Source organism: Brassica napus, chromosome C1 (genome assembly GCF_020379485.1).
Source record: "Brassica napus cultivar Da-Ae chromosome C1, Da-Ae, whole genome shotgun sequence".
Taxonomy (NCBI): Eukaryota; Viridiplantae; Streptophyta; class Magnoliopsida; order Brassicales; family Brassicaceae; genus Brassica; species Brassica napus.
This window is the reverse complement of record NC_063444.1, coordinates 46,401,750-46,414,722: the sequence shown is the minus strand read 5'-3', so window position 1 is coordinate 46,414,722 and position 12,973 is coordinate 46,401,750. Positions and strand designations below refer to the sequence as shown.

The window sequence follows — 12,973 nt, the reverse complement described above, 5'->3', positions numbered from 1 at the left end:
CAAATTAAAGATCGGATAACATTTAGTTCTAAAACAAAATCTAAAATCATTAAATGAATAATACCAAATTATGGTTAAATTTAAACTTTTAAAAGTCCATCATTATATAGCACCTCTTTAGTTTTAAATACGTTAAATTAGATTTTAGTAACACTGAATTTTAAAATATATTAAATATTTACAAAATACAAAATCCAATAATAGTAAATTTTAAATCAATTTCATTAATAGAAAAAGCAACATATAGTCGTTAGATTTGGACTATATTAAAATCCTCTTTCTCTTTTTTTAAACAAAGAACATTTATTCTTAAACTCCCTCATAAAAATGTCTTTGAATCATAAATACATCACTGAGAGAGCTCTGCATCATCCTATTGCAATATATATATCTCACTGTTGGATTTAATTCTTGTTACAGCAATCAAACGTAGTAAAAAACTAGAATTTCAACCAATAGGATCACTCTAAAACGAAAATAAAAGAAGGCAGTCGATTGAAAAATCATAGTGTCTCTGAGAACTTGAAACTTAGCAAAACAATCATCATCATCATTATAATCAACATCAGCTGCGGTGTGTCATCATCTATCTGGATATTTTCTTTTGATTTGTAATAATGTTCTATCATTCTTGCTTATCTTAGATTCTGTTTTTCTTCAATGATTTATAGAAGACAATGGGCAAGTAGGTTAACGTGAGTAGCTTCCAGCCTGGGGTGAACGCAATGGAGGTTAGCAGCTTTTCGAGAGTATCACTGGTTTGGAAACTATTCACGAGATCAGGCTTAAAGAGACTAAGGGTGGTCGTGACAAAAAAAAAAAAAAAAAAAAAAGAGACTAAGGGTGGTGGTAAATTTTATGCGTTGGTTCAATTTACACAAGAGACACATGCGAAGAAACTCCTCACGTGATCCACCGAAGTCAACACACCCTATTGTCTACGAAAAACTGAACCAACATGTTGATGATGAGTATGAGAAGTTAAACTTCAGCAGAGATGGGTTTGATGAATGGATAAAAACTACAGATTTTACATCATGTTCTCTAACTTACATCATGTTCTCTAACTGGTTAGTCATCTGCCATTATTTTAAAGTTTCCCTATGAGCGCAAGGTTGATTTCAAAAATAATCAACCATTTTCACTATATATTATCTTACTATGGAATCGGGGTTTTCATATTCATCAAATACCAACAGCCTTGCCCTTGTTGTTGATCCACCTCCAAAAATCGATTTGCCTTTTGAGATTTTGTTTAGTGTTAATTCATTGGTGCATGATGCGTGTTTTCCTGCCACAAGTCTTGATATTGAGTTTTATCTGTTTCTTGATCCCAAAACACAAGACAGGGCGCATTCATTGATTATGCTATTCAAAAGTTATTGTGCCTTGGAAAAATTTCGTATGCTCATGTTGCTTGGCTCACCCAAGAGTACTCAGAATGGAAGAAGAAAGAAAAGCCTATGCAAGCGATTTTAGAATATAAACTTGGACTTTTTAATATACCTAGGGTTAAAGTTACACCAACTAGAGTGTACTTCTCTGGACCGGAGCCTTATGAGTCAAATCGTGTCTTTAGATACTATGACGAAATTGTTGATATACTCTAAAGACTAGATTTGACTCATTAGGCTTCAGTCCAGAGAAGTACACTCGCGTAGGTGTAATTTTGACCCTACGTATATTAAAAAGTTCACGTTGATAGTCCAAAGTTGATTTCGTAGGCTTTTCTTTCTTCCCCCATTCCAAGGACTCTTTGGTTAGCCAAGCAACATGCTCATAGGAACATTTTCCAAGGCATAATAACTTTGGAAGAGCATAATCAATGAATGCTCTGTCGTGTGTTTTGGGATCAAGAAACTGATAAAACTCAGTATCAAGACTTGTGGGAGGAAGACATGCATTCTGCACCAATGAATTAACATTGAACAAAATCTCAAAAGGCAAATCAATTTCTGGAGGTGGATCAACAACAGGGGAAAGGCTGTTGGTATTTGATGAATATGAAAACTCCGATTCCATAGTAAAGATAATATAAGGGGAAACTGTTGATTATTTTTGAAATCAACCTTGCGCTCATAGGGAAACTTTAAAAAAAATGGCAGATGACTGACCAATTAGAGAACATGATGTAAAATCTGTAGTTTTTATCCATTCATCAAATCCATCTCTGCTGAAGTATTACTTCTCATACTCATCATCAACATGTTGGTTCTGTTTTTCATAGATTTTGGGACCTCCTTTTAACTGAATCAAAAGAAGCTTTGAAGCCTTTTCTTGTGAGAGATGCCAATTGATTTGCCTGATGTTCTCAAAAGGTATCTTCATTCGGTAGTTTCACCCAAATGCACCGAGAAATGCAGGTTATGGTTGCCACTTCCAAAAGTACCACAAGCACTGAACAGATATCTGAGTTTCTCGGGTGAACCAAAAAATACAAAGTACATGAGTAAACCATCAACATCATGTTCCATTGAATCTCTGTCTTTACTGTCAGTTTCATCTTTCCATTCATAAAATTTGAGACGATAGGGTGTGTTGACTTTGGTGGATCGCGTGAGGAGTTTATTCCCATCTGTCTCTTGTGTAAATTGAACCAACGCATAAAATTTACCACCTGGTCAACAGGAGTTTCTTGGCTTAAAGAGACTCAGCCAAGTATGCGGCTAGGCTGGGACAATCTTTCGGTTCTTCTAAAGAGACGCTCAAAGTCAAAGCTGATGACATTGAGCTAATTCCTGATGTGGAGATCTTCTCTTTAGAGAAACGCTATCCAGAGAACGGCAAGGAATAATGAATTCCCTAACGTTCCCTACCATTCACGAGGAATAAATTTTTCTTCTCGTTCCCTGCCATTCCTTTTTTTGTAGAGAAAGAACAAAAGTATTCCTTGTTAAATTTGAGAAAGAACAACCATTCTTTTTCATTCTTGCAATTTATTCCTTTACGTTTATTTTCTATTCGTTTCTCTTGTTTCCAGAATGGTCACCAGTCGAACCAATAGAGTTTTCATATGGAATTGGCAAGATATCTTCTGAGTTTGCTGAACTTGTGGCTAGGAAATGCAACATCAAAGGGGATTCTCCATCGATCTGCTTTTGAAATTAGACATGGAGGGTACAAAGGAGCTTTGAGCTTGTGTGTAGAGACTAATTCTACACATTGTTTTGCATTACAAATTTTATCACATCAATTTTTTTATTATTTATTTATAAATTGCTCCATGAAACTGCGTCTGGATCAATCTTATTTGTGATCCAAATCTCCAATGACGGACCGTTCACTCAGCTTTCCTGTAAGACCGCAAGCTGCTCCTCTCTAACAAAAGATAACGACACAAATATATTTACACTATGAGCGTTAAATGGTGGAGGCATTATATCCTCAATATTATTTCTTCTATCCACTCTCATCCCTCTTTAGCTAAAAGATGAATATTCCACAAGGCAAAGCTCGTAGGAAGAAGAAGCTTAGGAGTAATGAAGTTTTGGAATTTCAGGAGAATAAAAAACAGAATAAATTTGTTCATGAGTTAATTCTTTTATAGGTTGCACATTGTTGTAAAAAAGGCCTTTTAATTAAATTTAACGTTCAATTAAAAAAGAAAGAAAGATCAGTATTCCTTTCAAAGACACGCCACTTTGATAAAAATCTATATTCCAGTCGAGATTGACGTTAAAACCTTCCATGAATTAGAGCTCAAATCGTATATTTCAGTAATAATAATGTGTGATTATGAAAAATATCAATGATAGATTTGTGTACATGTAAAGGGTATAGGTTTTCTCTTTTTACTATCTAAAATGCTACATTCCGGGCATTGACTTTATTAGCAGTCTAACTTGGGTTTATATACGTTTTTCAGTTCTATTTTCCAGGACAAGTGTAGTTTAATATACTGTAATCCAGTTTTGTTATATTTGGCTATGTCGAGATGACTGTTGCAGTAACCAAAACTGTAGTTCCCGAGTCTGTGTTGAAGAAGAGAGTGAGGGAGGACGGAACATTCTAATGCACCCTGAAAATCATAAGTGGAATGAGCTAGGTCCATATGTTGGATCCAATTGGTGTCAAAATATATGCCTTCTCTATGATAACATTCTGATGCACCTTGGTTTTCAGGAGATAGGGAAGCATGACATCATCTATGTGGACGATCTGATCCCACATTTGGTAGAACATGTGTGTTATAAAGTGTGCCTAGACGAGCCCTAGGCTAGAGGTGAAGTTACTTGGAGCCGGCGGTGATTGTGGAAGTTGATGAGAATGAAATTGAAGAAGATTTTGGAGGAGATGGGGCTGGTAAAGTGTTTGTGGAAGATGAAGAGTATAATTATGATGATGAATGGATTTTTAGTTTTAAAGTTTGTTTTCAGCATAGTTGACTTATTTTAAATAGTTTATTGTTCCGTTGTTTTCTGTTACCAAAATACTTTTTTGACATTTGAAAGTACACACTTCAGTTCTTAAACTTTGGAAAATTTAAACAATTTACACTAGCAGAAGCTTAGTGACATGATTCAGAAGTAATCGCTAAGAGGAGAAAAACAAAAACAAGTAAAAATTAACAACTAACAACGCAATAAATTTATTTAAACTTCAAAATAAAATCACATTGTTTAAACTTAAGAAGCAAACATATTCGTAATTAAACTTCAATGCAATTGTCAAAACAGAAAAAAACAAAAATATTGACCAAATACCAAAAACATATATTCAACTAAATATTTGAGTTAATTATTCATTTAATAGATAATTATTTTAGGTACTCAATAATATCTTGTGTATTTTTGGTTTTTCAGATATTTATTTGGGTTTGAGTTTGGTTCGGATAAAACTCATAATCCAAAATACCGTAGAACAAGGCACGTTCGGTATTTATGTTGGGTTTGGTTTGGATTCATTTTTATCGAATCAGGTTCGGTTCTGGTTTTTGTATCCGGTTTATTCGCCCAGTTATATATCAAATTAAAAAAATTTGTGTGAATTCTAACATATGCAAGATATTTTGGATTCTAATTTAAATAAGTTATAAATAGAATATGCTATATATTATGGATTATTTTAAATAAGTTACTAATAAAGATCCGTTAATTTCAAATGATTATATTTAGAAATTGTTGCAAAGTCATTTAGATGTTATTATTCAATCATTGATTCTTACTTCTACTATAAGATACATAGGTTTATAATTTATAATATTAAAAATTGAAATCATTTTAAATGAAATTATGTGTACGGACTACAAAGTATATATAATATATCTTAGATTTTGTATTTAATCATTTACTTGTGAAATCTATTAGACTTCATTTCAAATGACACCATATAATAAACATTTAGTTTTGAATAAAAATGAGTTTTAATGAACTATTTGAGCTTAATTGGAGAACACTATATTTAGATGACACATGATTTATAAATAAAAGATCTGATAACATTTAGTGCTAAAACATAATCTAAAATCATTAAATGAATAATACCAAATTATGGTTAAATTTAAACTTTAAAAAAGTCCATCATTCTATAGCACCTCTTTAGATTTAAATAACCTTAAATTCGATTTTAGTAACACTAAATTTTAAAATATATTAAAGATTTACAAAATACAGTATCCAACAATAGTAAATTTCAAATCAATTTCATTAATAGAAAAAGCAACATATAGTCGTTAGATTTGGACTATGTTAAAATCCTCTCTCTTTTTTTTAAACAAAGAACATTTATTCTTAAACTCCCTCCTAAAAAATGTCTTTGAATCATAAATACATCACTGAGAGAGCTCTGCACCATCCGACTGCAATATATATCTCACTGTCGGATTCAATTCTTGTTACAACAATCAAACGTAGTAGAGAACTAGAACATCAACCAATAGGATCACTCTAAAACGAAAATAAAAGAAGGCTGTCGATTTGAAAAATCATAGCGTCTCACAGAACTTGAAACTTAGCAAAACGATCATAATCAACATCAGCTGCGGTATGTCATCATCTATCTGGATATTTTCTTCTGATTTGTAATAATGTTCTAGCATTCTTGCTTATGTTAGATTCTGTTTTTTCTTCAATGATTTATAGGAGACAATGGGAAAGACGGTTAATGTGAGTGGCTTCCCACCTGAGGTGAACGCAATGGAGGTTAGACAGCTTTTCGAGAGTATCACTGGTTCGTGAACTATTCACGCGATCAGGCTTAAAAAGACTAAGCATGGTGAAAAATTTTATGCGCTGGTTCAGTTTGCACAAGAGACACATGCGAATAAACTCCTCACGCAATCCACCGAAGTCAACACACCCTATCGTCTCAATTTTCATGAATGGAAATATGAAATTGACAGTAAAGACAAAGCTTCAATGGAACATTATATCGACGGTTTACTCATGCATTTTGGATTTTTGGCGACACCAGAGAAATTCAAATATCTGTACAGTGTTGGTTGTTCGTTTGGAAGTGGTAACCTTATGAAAACATCGGGCAAATCAGTTGGCATCTCTCACAAGAAAAGGATTCAAAGCTTCTTTTGATTCAGTTAAAAGGAGGTCCCAAAATTTATGAAAACCAGAATCAACATGTCGATCCTGAGTATGAAAAGTTAAACTTCTGCAGAGGTGGGTTTGATAATGAGTGGATAAGAACTACAGATTTTACATCAACTTCTCTTATCGGTCAGTCATCTGCCATTGTTTTCAAGTTTCCCCGTGAGCTCAAGGTTGATTTCAAAAATATTTTAATCAACAGTTCCCTCTTACACTAACTTACTCTGGAGTTGGGATTTTCATATTCATCAAATACCAACAGCCTTGCCCCTGTTGTTGATCCACCTCCAGAATTTGATTTGCCTTTTGAGGTCTTGTTCAACGTTAGTTCATTGGTCCAGAATGGGTGTCTTCCTCCCACAAGTCTTGATACAGCTTTTTATCAGTTTCTTGATCCCAAAACACTTGACAGAGCATTCATTGATTATGCTCTTCCAAAGTTATTATCCCTTGGAAAATGTCCGTATGATCATATTGCTTGGCTAACCAAAGAGTACTTGGAATGGGGGAAGAAAGAAAAGCCAACGGAATCAACTTTGGACTATCAACATGGACTTTTTGATATACGTAGGGTCAAAATTACACCTACGCGAGTGTACTTCTCTGGACCAAAGCCTCATGAGTCAAATCGGGTACTTAGAGAATATGCCAAGCATATCAACAATTTCATCATAGTGTCTTTTGTTGATGAGAATCTAAAAACTCTTTCCTGCAATGATCTGTCTCCAACATCTTCGATGAACAGAAAGACCAAGGTTTACGACAGGATATATTCTGTTCTTAGCGATGGTGTTGTGATCGGAAAGAAAAATTTTGATTTTCTTGCTTACTCGGCTAGCCAGTTGAAGAGCACATCGACTTGGATGTTTGCACCCATCGACGGGGTTAAGGCAGCGGATATTAGATCCTGGATGGGGGACTTTGGGAGCATAAAGAATGTTGCCAAGTATGCTGCAAGGCTGGGACAATCTTTCGGCTCTTCTAAAGAGACGCTCACTGTGGAAGCTGATGATGTTGAGCTGATTCCTGATGTGGAGATCTTCTCTTCAGGGAAACGCTATGTGTTTTCAGATGGAATTGGGAAAATTTCTTCCGATTTTGCTGAACTAGTGGCTAGGAAATGCGATATTGAAGGAGTGTCTCCATCTGTGTTTCAGATTAGATATGGAGGGTACAAAGGAGTAGTCGCTAAGGATCCAAACTCCTCAAAGAAACTGTCTTTGAGGAGTAGTATGAGAAAGTTCCATTCGGATCACACAAAACTGGATGTGTTGGCATGGACCAAGGAACAGCCTTGTTATCTAAACAGACAAATGATAACACTTTTGTCCACTTTGGGGGTTAGTGACAGTGTTTTTGAAAAGAAACACAAGGAAGTTGTGGATACGTTAATTAGACTTCGTCTTAACTGACCCGATGAAGATTCTCTATCTAATGCCTCCAAGGGAGCATACCAAATTTCTCAAGGATCTAGTCTCTTGTGGTATTAAACCCTCAGAGCCCTTCCTATCAATGATGCTTCACTACATCAGAGAATCAAAACTGGTGGAACTACGTACCAAGACGCGTATTCTAATTCCTAAAGGTAGATCCATGATGGGTTGTATGGATGAAACGAATACGCTAGAATACGGTCAGGTGTTCGTACGATGTTCATATTCGACAAATCTCAGTTTCACGTCAGAATCCAGTCCCACACAAGATCCTACTCTCACCCTAGATTCCAAGCCGCCAACAGAGCCATACAACATCATAGGAGATGTTGTTGTTGCGAAAAGTCCGTGCTTGCATCCCGGAGATGTCCGTGTGCTTAAAGCTATAGCAGTGACAGATTTGAATCATATGACTGACTGCATTGTTTTCCCCCAAAAGGGGCATAGGTAAACACCTTTTTTAAATGTTGATTGTGATTGTTTTGAGAAGTATTATTTGCTTCTGGTTTGAATTTTTTTTCTTCTGTTTGGTTGCTGCATAGGCCACATCCAAATGAGTGTTCTGGAAGCGATTTGGATGGAGATTTGTATTTCGTAAGCTGGGATCCTGAGCTGATACCACCAAATACGTATGAGCCAATGGACTACACTGCTGAGGAACCTCAAGCTTTGGATCATGAAGTCACCATTCAGGTCAGAAGAGTTAAATCAAGTTATTGTTATCGTAAGTTTATTATTTGTTAAAGAATAATTCATGATTCTTGGCTTTATAAATTCCAGGAAATCACCAAGCATTTCACGAACTACCCTCTGAATAACAATGTAGGAACAATCTCAAATTTGCATAAGGTGTTTGCGGATAAAGAGGGGGAGAAGGCAGGGAGCAAACAATGCCTTGAACTGGCAAAGATGTTTTCAGCAGCTGTTGATTTCCCGAAAACCGGGGTTGAAGTCAAAATACCACCACATTTGTATGTAAAAGAATATCCAGATTTTATGGAAAATCAGAATAAACTAGCGTACAAGTCCAAGACAGTGATCGGTAAGCTTTTCAGAGAGCTCAAGAAACTAGGTCCTCCATCTATCTTGAGCACATCCTCCCCTCCTTTGTCTCATGATGAGGATCTTGTGTTCGATGGATTTGAGAACCATATTGAGCTAGCAAGCGACTACAAGAAAAGTTACAATTCAAAATTACGTCAATTGATGGACACTTTTGGAATTGAAACAGAAGCTGAAATTGTTTGTCGTGGTATGGGGATGTCAGAGCCTTTCAACGAGAGTGGGAAGATGATTGAAAATGCGTTTCAGTCACTGACAAAAGAGGCATTGTCTTGGTTCAATGGCGATGAAGAGGCGGATGAATTGGCAAAAGCCTCCGCTTGGTATATTGTGACAAATCACAAAGACTGTGTGTCAACGGACTGTCTTGATAGCAATCAACTCTGGAGCTTCCCATGGTGCGTTTATGATCGGCTGGTGAAGATCAAAACGGAGACTGCAAGGAACAAGAAGGAAGAAGTTTGTAAAGAGACGCATTAGCATTTAAAACTGTGTTTTGTTACTAATAGGATAATTATAGAGATTTTGCTCATATAATGTTCATAAAACTAAAGGAACAGTACAGTACCAAAGTACAGTACCTATGCATTTAATGATTTTTAATAAAAAAAATTATTCAGAAGTTTGCCTTGTAGACAGTACAGTTCCCTATTTCGCTTTGATCTTCCATATGTTGTTCGGTTCTGTAACAGAACTTCTGTTCGCTAGGTTTCTAGATGGATCTTCACTGGGATCATCATTTGACATATCAGTTTCCCATGACAAACATATAGCTTCTTCCTGATTTAGCCTCCAGGAGCTTATAAACGCTGGCCTTTTCTGGCAAAGTGCAGTAAACTTGGTGCATGCTTCACTGCAATAAGTATAGCCAAACTAATTTTGGAACTCTATGAATTAGAAATGCCTGTTCTAAAAAGTGAGGTTATTCTCAAGTCTCCAAATAATTTCTCACATAAACGACAGGAAAGAGTTGGAAAAAAATATAGTGGATACGCAGTGAAGGATATCTTAACACTCACGTCAAGCGACAGGCTCCAAATTGACTAAACTCGGAGACAGTGATTGGGTTGATACCAGCAGCCGATCCATGATTACAAGCAGTTGCTATAGGTCTTAAATCAGCATTCCGTAAATACTGGTGAGGAATTCTAAAACAAAAAAATAAAAAATTCTTATTACATGTTATATATTTATTTCTTAGAGCATGTACAACGGGGTTTTTTAATAAATCCTAAAGTACAAATCCTTCACTATTAACCATATAATATTAATATTAAACTCATATTGCTTAAGGATCAATCTTTTCCTAAGGATTTTTTTGCGTGAATCCTTGTTGACGTGGCAGTTGAGTTTTGTCTATCGCGTGAAGGGTTTCCCGTGTTCGTGTCATTTGTAGTGGAGAGGAGAAAAAAAAAGTTTGTCTCTGCGATTGGCGATTCTCTCTCTCCGGGTAGGATTGATGAATCGACGGGTTGTTATGTTCTTTCTCCTCTGATTCTTTGGATTTACATAGGGTTTCATGTGGTTTTCTTCGCAAATTAGGTTACGGAATTGGGGATTAGGGTTTTCAATCGAATCGGGTTTCATCACAATATATATTTCAATTTAATAAATAAATATTTCAATTTAACATGTTTGAATTTTTTTTTTAAAAATGAAAAATATTTTCAAATTTATTATTTTTTTATTCTTAAGGATTCCTAATGAATAATTAACAAAGTGACATCTGTTGAAAAATTAACAAAGTAACATCTGTTCTTTTACTATCTCAACTGGTTCTTAAAATTTCTGTTTTCAGAACTCTTATTTTTTTCTCTTATGCTTTTAAGATTTTTCTTAAATACAGATTTTAAAAACACTAGAGATTTTTTCCGCGCTACGCGCGGACTATATCTAATAAGTTTTTCAGTATTTTAGTTTATATATATTTGCTTTAATTAATCTGTATAAATCATGTTTTCTGTAAATTATTAAATATAAAATATGTATTAATGATATCTTTGTTAATTATTGGACCAAAAGAATCTTGAAATTATATTTAACAATAGGGGATCAATATACATAGAGACATCTCAAGCGAAGTGGAAAGTAATGATATTCGAAATTAAAAAGACAGCTTGGTAAACAAAAAAAGTTAACTAAAGTTGGAGAAAAATATTTATACAAATTTGAATTATTTTTAAATGTTAATACAAATGGTAAAAAACAATGTTTACTATTTAGTTATAAACATATCATAGAGCCAATAACTTTAAATTTGACTAGTATCCGTGATCGAACCAATAATTTGGTTATTGGATATGCAAGCCAATTTTTTTCTTCTAAAACCTGTTATTTAAAAATCTGTTAAAACCTGCAAAAATTCGTCTCGGACAACTGATAGATGAATTTTATTTAATTTTCTGTAGTTTTTTAAATCAGTTGATTCGTTTTTTTTCTTTAGTCATATATAATACTCACTAATTTATTTGATTTCTGATTCTTTATCTTGTGAAGAAAAATTCACTATACATCTAAAAATTAAGTGAATAAAAATGTATATAACGAAAATTAATTAATGTGATTTGACATTTTTTACAATTAGGAGAATTTTTTTAATTTTATTAAATTTATAAAAAATCATAATTTCCATAATATTCAAATACATAGATAATGTAACTTTGGTCAAAACACAAAATTTTATCGTAGACTATTATGATATTTTATGAAAAACTAATATCACGACTAAGAAAAATATATGAGAAAAGTAGATTGAAGTTGTTTTTTCTGTCTATCTTGAACTCCATAACTCTCATGTAGATTAATGTAGTGTTACTTTTTATTCTACTTCATGTAGATCAAATTGAGTTAAAAGGTTATATATTGTAATTTCATAGATTACTTACTATTTCACGGATTGGTTAGCACAAGCTTCAACTTGACACTATAAAAAAATATAATGAAATAACATACGGTTCTCTTTTTTACCACTGCTTCCAAAATTACATGAAGCCTTTGTCTAAGCCCTAAATGTTGCTTCCTATTTGTAAGAAAGTAAAATTTTTCCAAACTTCAATGGTTCGAACATCTCTTTTCCACGTTGACCTTGTTGTGCCCAATATTATTTCGCATTCCTAAGCCGCAGAAGATTTTATCATCTGCAAAAGATTTTATCATCCTAAGAAAACAATTAGATTAAAGATTAGTTTCATACTATCAATATTGGAACAAAGTGGAGTACAACAAAGTGGCAAGTATATAAAGTATAAACCAAAAATTACAATAAAAAGGTATATAAAATAAACCAAAAATTACAATAAAAAGGTATATAAACCAAAAATAACCTATTGGATAAATACAAAAGTAAACAATATTCAAAAGAAAAAAGGATAGACAAATACTAAACTGTTAAGATTTGAGAGAAGATTTGTGAGAATGTGTTGTATATTTCTTATTGCTTACACCACTATATATAGTGGTTCATACAAGGTGGAGTCAAAGGGAGAATTGATTACAAAGATACTCTACATAATGACATGGTCAAACTCATAAAGACATAAGGTTGAATGGGTCTTCCATGTGGCTGGATGTAAACCCCCAATGGACTCTTGTCTTGAACTTGTATGGTGTAGGTTATGGACCATCCACTTCATGATTCATAACACTCCCCCTTGGATGCCATAACCATATAAGGTTTGTAACATGCTAATGTTGCCTCATTAAAACCTCTCCCGGAAAACCCAAAACCCAATGTGGTAAAAAGGGAAACCAGAGAAAGGAAAAAGAGTACAACACACATTACTCCCCCTGATTTGGACATATCACTGAAGGTCCTTGAGTCTACGCGTGCCAATCTTGTTGCGTGAACTTCCTGAATGTGCAAGAGGGCAATGATTTGGTGAAGAGGTCGGCTGAGTTTTCACTAGACCGGATCTAAAGGACGTTGACCTCTCCAGCTTT

At 34.3% G+C, this 12,973-nt stretch overlaps 1 pseudogene; it reads left to right on the top strand.

Moving 5' to 3' along the window:
* The first annotated feature begins 6,086 nt into the window (after nucleotides 1-6,086).
* On the top strand, nucleotides 6,087-12,215 carry LOC125580076 (annotated as a pseudogene).
* The last annotated feature ends 758 nt before the right edge of the window (nucleotides 12,216-12,973 follow it).